We start from the raw sequence: 9,773 nt of genomic DNA, 5'->3' as shown, positions 1-9,773 counted from the left end.
AGTGGAACGTAAGAGAAAAACTTAAAATTATGGTGTAATTGTTAGGGCAACTACTTTAAGTTATTCAAGTATAAGAGATCATAATCCAGTATTAAGTGAACTTGATTATTATGAGATTTTATAAAATGTGATTCAGTTAGACTATAGAGGAGGTCGAAAAGTTATTTTATTTTAATGTGAGTGAGTCTCCAAAGTTAAATAACTAAAATTGGATGAGGATGATTTTGTGTTAGCCAATTTTTAAAATGTTAGGTGTCATAATGAGCCTTATATTTAGCATCTCAGGCTATGCAAGTATTTTACATGGAAGATCCAATTGATTGTGATTGACATGTCATTATGACCACTTGTGCATGAGCAAAGTATAAAATGTAGCCTATGGCAAATGTTGATACATATTTTTAAAATTATATTCGTAATTCTAAAGACTACAATGAAGATGAAGAAGTGGTTTGAGTTTGTGATGATGTTGCAGGAGTGGAAATTGATACTAATTTATGATAAAATTTTATCTAGTCTATGCATTTATGTTTAGTTAATTATCATTGTAATAACAACAAAATGAATTTTTATATGATGATTGAATGATATATGGTGATATGTATTTCTTTTTCATGTTTAACTTTTTTACTTTTTATATTATAAGATTTATACTTATGTATTATCTATAATTTGTAACTAACTATTATTTGTAGTAGGAATGCATGACTCCTAAGCATCAAATTAACTAATAGGAAATCTACTTTTAAACTTCAAACTGAGATAGATATGTAGCCATCAACTATAAGTACGAATCACATGTATCGACATTCAATTGAACAAGATATTATCTAAATTTATACATAAAAAATTCTTATTTACATTTTTTACTTGAATCAATATTTTACATATGATCAAAATATACAAGGTACCTTGAATAACCAAATAGATGCAACTTCCAATCAATTACATGTTAACGTGCAAGATAATATCCCATATGTTGAAAACAATTATTCAGTTCTAAACTAAAATGATGATATGAATAAAGAATCTAATGAACATAACATATAATGAAAATTATAATAAATTATTTTATTATTTATATTTTGTCTTATATCGTTTTTTATATGTATATAGATAGTGACGATGAACCTCTTAATACTAATAGGAAAAAAGATGTTCTATATTTATGAAAAAAAAATTAGGATTGACTTAGCACATTACCACACATCAAGATTCCATGTGATGATATGGGGTATTCTATAGAAACAAACAGAAATAAATTTACTGATTTTTTTGGATTTTTTGACAAAAAAAATGATAAGTATTATCCAATTGATGTGAAAGATTGTCATAAAATGCCAATAAAAAGAAAGACATGTTAAATGTTATCAAGATAAATAAATTACTTTTATATTATTTTAGTGTTTAAGATTTTTAATTTAGGTAATGATAATTTATTTAAATATTTTTAGTAGGAAAAATATGATCTTCCTCCAAATAGAAAATTGGACGCTACGCTCAATAATAAAAAAAATAATGAAACTTAAAGTCAAAATTTAAAAAGAAGTACTATAATTGTCAATTTTTTTTTTTTTTATAACATAGAGATAAAAGAGCTTATCCAGAACAATACATGAGATTAATTACATTTCAGAATAAGAAAAAAAAAACCAAAAGTGTACAATATTTTTTTATTTAGAATATAATTGATTCAAATTGTATGTAGATTTTTATTTTGTGTATTATATGTATTTCAATATATTAGGAAAGGAGAAAAAAAATTGCAAGAAAACACAAGATAATAGATCAGACCGCGGATATTTTTTTCTAAGTGCAGCACAAATTATCAATTCTTTATATTCATGTGATAATTCTATACAAGTTTTAGTATCCTCAAATTATAGAGTTTATTATAAGATGATGTGTGGTGTCCTTTCTTCTGGCGATCATTTCAGTCTCTATTTCACATGATATTTTACATGTGTTATATATGTAAAAATCATCAAAAATATATCTAATTTAATTCATAATTAAATTTAATCACAAACAAGAATTATTGTCCCAACACATTGACTACTGGAAGAATAAAATTACCCAGAAGGAGTAGGATAATTATCCCTTTCCTGTCAAGGTTCCCTTCCTAGTTATTTCATTCGTATTGGGGTTTCAAAGCAGTCGAGGCAAAATTTCCCTGCTAATTCTTCTTTCTCTCTTTTTTTTTTCATTAAATTCTTCAGGCTTATCAAACCTAAATTATACTGTTGGACACAAAGCAACAAACATAGTGAGCCCATAAGTTTTATTGTGGATTAAATGCCATATATAATGGATTGCATTCATTCTTCCATCAGCTGCTGTTCCTTGACATTGATTGATTAATTCCTAGTTGCAGCAGCAGCAGCAGAGGCAGTCGAGGCAGCACTCGCAGGTCTCAAAGCAGCAGAAGCAGCAACACAACGCAAACAAACTTGATCGAAATCCAACCAAACAGTAATCAATAAAACAATTGAAGTGAAATATAAGAAGATTTAGGAACGAATAAACAAGCTAGGCAGAAGTATATGAATTACCAGGCATAGAGGAAGCCTTTCTCATGGTGGCGCCTGTGGACGTGCTCCAAGTAAGACATCTCCTGTGACCCCATCGGAGCGTACATCTTCCTCGCTTATTGCTTTAATTCCTGCAACACCAAGAGGAGGCAGAAAGAAAGAAAGAAAGAAGGGGGGAGAAAGAGAGGTGATTGATGAATAAGAAAAAGAGAGTGTGTGGCTCTTTTTATAGATTAGTTTGTTTTCTTCTGATTAGTTTTCCTTGCAGGCTAAGCTAAGCCATCTCATATCCTTCTGCACCTGCTCTTTCCTTATCGCTACTTAATCTTTACCAAATTGTTTCTATATCGAGACTGATTGGCTGGCAATTTTTATTCTTTATTTCTTGTATTTATTTCCCTTTTATTTCCTGCTATGACGAGAATAAATTTTGTCCCGGGCGGAATTTTGGATTTTTGGTGATTATGATTATTTATTAATTTGTGACAACGTCACAAAATTCTGTCCTCTAGAGTTTTTTTAAATTAATTAATAGAATTGGTCTAATATGTATTTCAGTTCGGTCAATTACTTAAATAATAAGTCACCGTCTCACATAACGTGTCATGAGGACACGCTCACGGGACATAATTCAGTTTACATATTATAGGATAGATTTATAAAATTAAGGATTTAATCTTCGTAAAGATAGAGAAATCATCTTATCATATGATAATTAATTTTAACATGAGACAGTCATAAAAGGAGGATGTTAGGATGACGAATTTTACATTTTACAGAAGTGTTAGTATAAAGGTACTCTTTTCATTATTGTGACACTCATTCATTTCGAGATGGATTGGTCCAATTCCATAAAAATTTTATCAAGGATAAATTTAAAAGGTACATATTATGCATGGAGATAGTTCAGCACCATGAGTGATTCGAACGCTGTAATCTTTTATTTGTGCTACATGATAATCGAATCCTTGTTGCTTGCTTATGCAGAATTGTTGCACTTGAGGGGATGAATAACACTTGTGGTTGTCACGCTTTTCGGAAAACGTTCGATCAGAATAACTAACAATGGAAATGGAAAGTAAAAACACAAGCATCCTCAAATACATCAAGTTTTACTTTGTTTGAAACCTGTGACGACTCATATTCCAAAGCACACATGTGAAAGTATTTTCGTTGGACAATCACTAATTAATCAAAAAGTTATAAAGGAGAATTACAATTTAGAACAAGTAGCTTTTAAAAGAAAGCAATACCGACGCCTTAGAAAATAATCTTGAATGTAGTCATCGTGGTCGTATCTTTCGGGTGTCATGGAGGCATTTCTGAGCAACACGCATAAGCGGAAGTTGTTCGGAATATTGTGTTTGAGGTGCTGGCTGAATCCTCCTTTTATAGTCCACTCTGGCGCTTGGAAGCTCCCCCGGGCGCCCCCACAAGGCTGATGTGGCATACTCTCGTCGAAGCTCGATCCTGTAAAAGTTATCCACCTTCGGGCGCCCGGACCACCCCCCGGTGCCTGAATTGTAATGTAGGTCTGCTAGTCAGTGCGCTCCAGCTTAGCAAAGAGATCATCTTATGGTTGTTTGGTCGCCTGGAGCAACTTCGGGCGCTCAAACCACAAGGGCGCTTGACCAGGCACCTAGCCCGTATGAAGGCCTCCCGGGCGCTCGGAGCAGCTCCGAGCGCCCAAACTCCCTTCGGGTGTCTGGATCACCATTTTCGCAAACTTCTTTTTCTGCAAAACAAGGTTAGTCCAGGCAATAACATTTAAAGAACAAGTTTTAACAGCCTTCGGACTGTCTGGTCTTGACTTTGAGTTTCGCTAAAACTTTAGGTCGGACTGACTCCTACTGTTCCCTCTTCGGGGAACGCATCATCACCTACTTCTCTCAGGAGATTTTACTTTTTTTAGACCGATTCTCCAGAACGTTTGGACGTTTGCTTAACGTTCAGGACTTCAAGACTTTATGTTGAACGTCTGATTTAAGACCCGTCCAGTCTTCCACCTGGTGTCTGCGACCCTCAGGAATTTACCTAGAGTCCTCGACTCTAGGATTTCGCCCAAAGTCTTCGATCCGCCAAGACTTTACCCAATCCCCTGGACCAGGACTTTGTTGCCTAACTGCAGTTAGGACTTTCCACCTACCTAACCTCAAGTAGGACTTTTCTATTGCCTAAGATCACTTAGGACTTTCCTACAAATTCAGTCAAACTTGTTAGATAACAAGAAACCTTAACTTTGAACCGTTTGTCATAATAAAAACTTAGGTTTGATCAGCTAGTGTTTCTTGTATCAACAATCTCCCTTTTTTTATTATGACAACATAATTCAAAGTTAAGTAATGCATAACAAAAAAAAATAAAGCATAAGTATAGAAATTGAGCATAAATAAACCAATTTAAAATTTTAATAAATTAAAGATGCTCCCCCTTAATTTTATTAAGCTATGTTTGACTTAACTTTTAACTTTTCTCTTCCTGTTTGACATAAATAAAAAAGAATACACGAGAAAATTGTTTAACTTGTAAAGAAAAAAGCTAATTTTTTAATCTTTTTAATTTTAAGCTCTCCTGAAATCATCACTTTCTTAGCTTTTTCCTTAATAAAGAACATAGTTAAATTCTTAGATATGAAAAAAACACTTTGCTAACTACTTAGCTTCTGAAAAAAATTTATATAAAAACTTAGTTAAGTACTTGAGATTTTGGAAAGATTTTAAAAAACTTAGTAAAGTACTTAGCTTTTTACAAGATTCCCTTAAAAAAACTTAGTTAATTAAGTACTTAGCTTTTTAAAAATATTTCAAATAAACTTAGTTAATTACTTAGCTTTTTGAAAAGATTTCATTAAAAATTTAGTTTAAGTACTTATCTTTTAAAAAGATTTCTAGTGAAGTGCTTAGCTTTTAAAAAGATTAAAAAAACTTAGTTAAAAATACTTTTTAAAATATATATATATATATAGTTTACCAAATATAAAAATTATTTAAACTTTCTTTTTCAAAAATATTTAAGCTTGTTTTTTTCAAAAAAAAAGTTACACTGTAAAAAAAAAACTTAACTTCATATTTAAAAAATATTTTAACTTTTGAAAATAAAAATAAAAATATTTAACTTAACTCCATTTTTTGTCCCCATTGATTAATGTCATTTTTTTAAAAGTAAATGATTTAAGTTTGAGGATCCTACAATCTAAGCATGAGAAAAAAATATCATTAAGAACATACTTAAAATAATTATTTATTTTTCTGATTTTTCATGTCATCATTTCTAAGTTATCACACATGTTAAACTTATGAGTTGGTGTGAGAAAAAATTAATATTAATTTTGAAGTTGATTTTAACTTTGAGAACAACATTTTTGAAAAAAATAATTTTGAACTTCAAAATATCTAAGTTTAAATTTGAATTTTAAAAAAAAATTAAGTTTGAATAATTAAATTTGAATTTTGAAAATATAAGTTTGAAAACTAAATTTAAATCTTAAAAAATATTAGTTTGAATTACATGAATTACAATTTTAAAATTAATTATGATTTGAAATTAAGTAACATTTTGAAATTAATTAAAATTTAAAAATTAATTAAGAATTGAAAATAAGTAAGATTTTAAAATTAATTAAGAATTGAAAATAAGTAACATTTTGAAATTAAAATTTGAAAATAATTAAAATTTTAAAAATAATTTTTGAAAATTAAATTAAGTTTAATTTGATTCGGTTTAAGTTTGGTTAAGTTTGATTTAGGTTAAGTTTGATTAATTTGAATTATATTTGTTTTGATTTAAAAATTAATTTAGGTGTAAGCTTTAATTAACTAATTTTAAATCTAAATTCATCTCACCTTTTTTTCTAGATTATCAATCATGTAACCTTATCTATTTTATGAGATGATTAATTTTATCTTCAATTTTGATTAAAATCTAAGGATTGATTTACATTTGAGTTAGATTAAGGTTCAATAGTTAGTCAATTAAACATCTATTTCAATAATTGACTTCCAGACTAGGGCGAGGCACTAGGCCTTCTTGGGTATTGGAGCAATAACCACTTCTAGACAAAGCCTTTTAAAGAAATTATATATTTAATTTTATTTCTGAAAATCCTAGGTCTAATTATTCAAGTGTCAATCAAGCCTAAGTCCTTATCTACCCTAATCTAAGCATGTATTGGGAAAGTAGTAAATCAAATATCAATCAGGTTTATCTAATAAAAATTGTCTTTCTATTGGCTCTTCCTGGATCAGAGCCTCGATAAGGTCTATTAAGGTAGTGGATTTGATACTTAGGGATCAAATATTGATCAACTTCAACTTGATTAATCATGTTAGACTTGGGGATCTATGCTTAGACTACTTTTCTATTTGTTCGATTAATAAGAGATAGGTAAGATTTAAATTTATGTTTGACCTTATACCCAAGTTCGGATCGGTTGTATACGACCCTTTGTTTCCTAATAATTAGATCAAGGTTCTTAGAACCCAAAGTGAACCATTCCAATGAGTCCCTGAGTTCTTTGACTTGACTTTTTAAGTTAGAATTTTCTTCCTCAAGTTGTTGGACTTGAGTTAAAGTTCCAGTTTGAACAAATTCGGTCAAAGAGCTTAGGTTAGTCACTTTCTTGAGGGATTTGACCTCCTCTTGGAGTGACTTGACCCGGAGGTTGGATTTAGCTAATTTTCTAGATAGTATGAAATTAAATTATGTGATCTAATTAAAGAAATACTTATAGTGGATTGGGAATCTTTTGAACTAGATAAGGATCCATGGATTCACTCAAACTTAGCTTCTGATTCTATCTTGGACTTGGATTTAGTCTCGGCAACATGGGCCTGTACTAGGAAGCTTGCTCGCTTGTGTTCTACGTTGGAGTCTTCCGAGGATTTGAACCACGTGGCTTTCAAAGCTTTCCTTCTTCTTTGCTTCTGGTTTGGACAATCAGGCCTGATATGCCCTTTCTTGTTGCAGCCGTAGCAGGTGACTTTGGGTTTGGTCTTTGTGTTTGACTGGGTTACCTTCTTGATCTCGCGTTTTGTGAAGCCCTTCTTCTTGTATTAGTTTCACTAGTTCAGCGGTAATTTCATCGTCTTCTTTCAAGTCAGATTCGCCTTCAGACTCATGTTCGATTTTGTACTTCTTCCTAGACTCCTTAGACTTGCTTGTACCTAAAACCAATGCAATACCTTTTTCTGCCAGAAGTGCATTAGTCTGTTCGTACAATTCAAATTCTGAAAATAGCTTGTTTAGTCTAATTAAAGAAAGGCCCTTGGATACATTGTAAGCATCTACCATCGATGCCTATAAGGTATTCCTCGAAAAAGTATTTAATGTGTACCTTATTATGTCACGATTCTCTACCTTCTGGTTGATCACGTGTAGTCCGTTAAGTAGGTCCTAGATCCGAGCATGGAGTTTTCTTGTCGACTCACCATCCTGCATTTTAATATTATATAATTTATTTAAAATTAAGTCTCGTTTGCTTACCTTAGTGTGGGAGGCGCCACCATGCAGCTCGATTAACTTTTCCCATAATTCCTTGGTGTTGTTGAAGAGGCCAATTTGGTGCAACTCTTATTTGGTTAGGTCGCATTGGAGAGTACATGTTACTTTTGCATCTGCCTCGATCATCCTCTTTAGTGCATCCCATTTGTCGTAAGACATGAATACTCCGTCTTCTAAAGGAAATGTGAATTTGGTTTGGATTATGATCCACATTTCCACTTGGGTCTTGAGATGATACTCCATCAGACTTTTCCAGTATTCGAAGTCCTCACCGGAGAAAAGACGAGGGCGAGTGGTATTGTAGCCTTCTTGGTGGGCCATTGATAGAAAATATCGCACATAAAAAAATAATGAATGTTCTAAGACTGGGTCTTGGATTTGTAGTGTGGGAAGAAAGAAAACTGAAGAACTTGAGTGGTGTTGTACCAACTTTGAGAAACTATAAACTCAATCAAGAAAGATTATCGGAAGGGGTGATAGCACTGATTGACTCTGAAAATCTCATGATGCAAAAATTGATAAAAAAGGTGTAAGAATATATTCACTAGAAAAAAAATATAAAATACCGAAAAATGATGAATAACCATAAGGGAATTTTTCAGAATTTTTAGAATTATTTTGGGCATTTTTCAGAGGTCGTATGATGTAGGTTACGGGGATAAATATTGAGCCACGAGAAAGCCTGTTTAGGCTACCCCATTTAAATGAGGAAATGTTTGATTTTTATATTTTCTCTTTTCTTTTTCTTTTGTTTTTCTGCCCGTGCCCTAAGCACGACGCCAACCCTTCGCCATGTCCCACTTCTCTTCTTCTCCTCTTCTCCTCTTCACCTTCCCAAACCGACGCCGCCTCACGCCTCTTCCTCTTCTTCCCCGTGTACAATAGTAATCGGCCAAGGCAAGTCCGAGCCTCTGCCCCGATTCTCGTCTCCTTCCTCTTCCCTTCCTCTTCATCGCCGGAGTAGTTCTTCTCGGCCGGTGATGCCCTAGTGAGCCTGAAGAAGTAGTGTCACCTCCCTTCTTCCATGCGACGCCGACCGTCGGCCTTTCTCTTGATCCTGCGATGCTGGTGCCCTAATTCCTGATCCATGATCACCGCCGCACGTCGATCCAACTGTTGATTTCACCTCACCCGTGCCCTAGATTGCCGGCGTGAGGAGGTGTCCGGGGATTCGAGGGTAAGCCAACCTCCATCACCTTTCCTTTTGATTTGTCATCTGCCCTAGTTCTTGATGCTTGCTGATCTGAAGTTGGAAATCGTTTGTGTTGCTTCCACAGAAGCCACAAGTACCGATAGCTACATCTTTTTTTCGGCAGCAAACTCACCTAGCTGTGGATCAATTAGGGCTGTGAGATTGAGGTAAGGTGTAGGGCACGTTGATCCTTGATTTCCTTCTTGATCTGATTGATTTCAGTAGGTGAGGTTTTTGTTCTGTGATCTGGAATTTGTTAACAGAATTAATAATAGTTGATAATTTAAGTAAATGCATTGAATTAGGGATGAATTGGTTGTTCATGAGAGGTTAGATGATAGATTCATAATTGGGTAAGTTTAGGATGATTTTGGTTTAAATTTTAATCTAATCGATTAGTGGAACGATTAGGTTTAACGAAGTTAACCCTAGTTGTTCAATGGATTAGATTTTAGCCAGGGATTTGATTTATCTAATTAATTTATGTAATTAGCTAAATTTGTATATCATGCATTGTAGGACTTTGATTCGAGACGACATCTCGATGTGGG

At 32.9% G+C, this 9,773-nt stretch overlaps 1 long non-coding RNA gene across 1 annotated transcript; it reads right to left on the bottom strand.

The window, feature by feature from the left end:
- Window positions 1-2,267: 2,267 nt before the first annotated feature.
- Window positions 2,268-2,835, bottom strand: LOC122003658. The gene is made up of 2 exons (XR_006118021.1): window positions 2,553-2,835; window positions 2,268-2,449 (listed from the first exon to the last, which is right to left on the bottom strand). It is a non-coding gene; the product is annotated as an uncharacterized LOC122003658 (long non-coding RNA).
- Between the last annotated feature and the right edge of the window lie 6,938 nt (window positions 2,836-9,773).

The sequence above is a fragment of the Zingiber officinale genome, chromosome 7B, assembly GCF_018446385.1.
Source record: "Zingiber officinale cultivar Zhangliang chromosome 7B, Zo_v1.1, whole genome shotgun sequence".
NCBI lineage: Eukaryota > Viridiplantae > Streptophyta > Magnoliopsida > Zingiberales > Zingiberaceae > Zingiber > Zingiber officinale.
The sequence above is the reverse complement of the archived record's forward strand: the minus strand, read 5'-3'. Positions and strand labels throughout refer to the sequence as shown.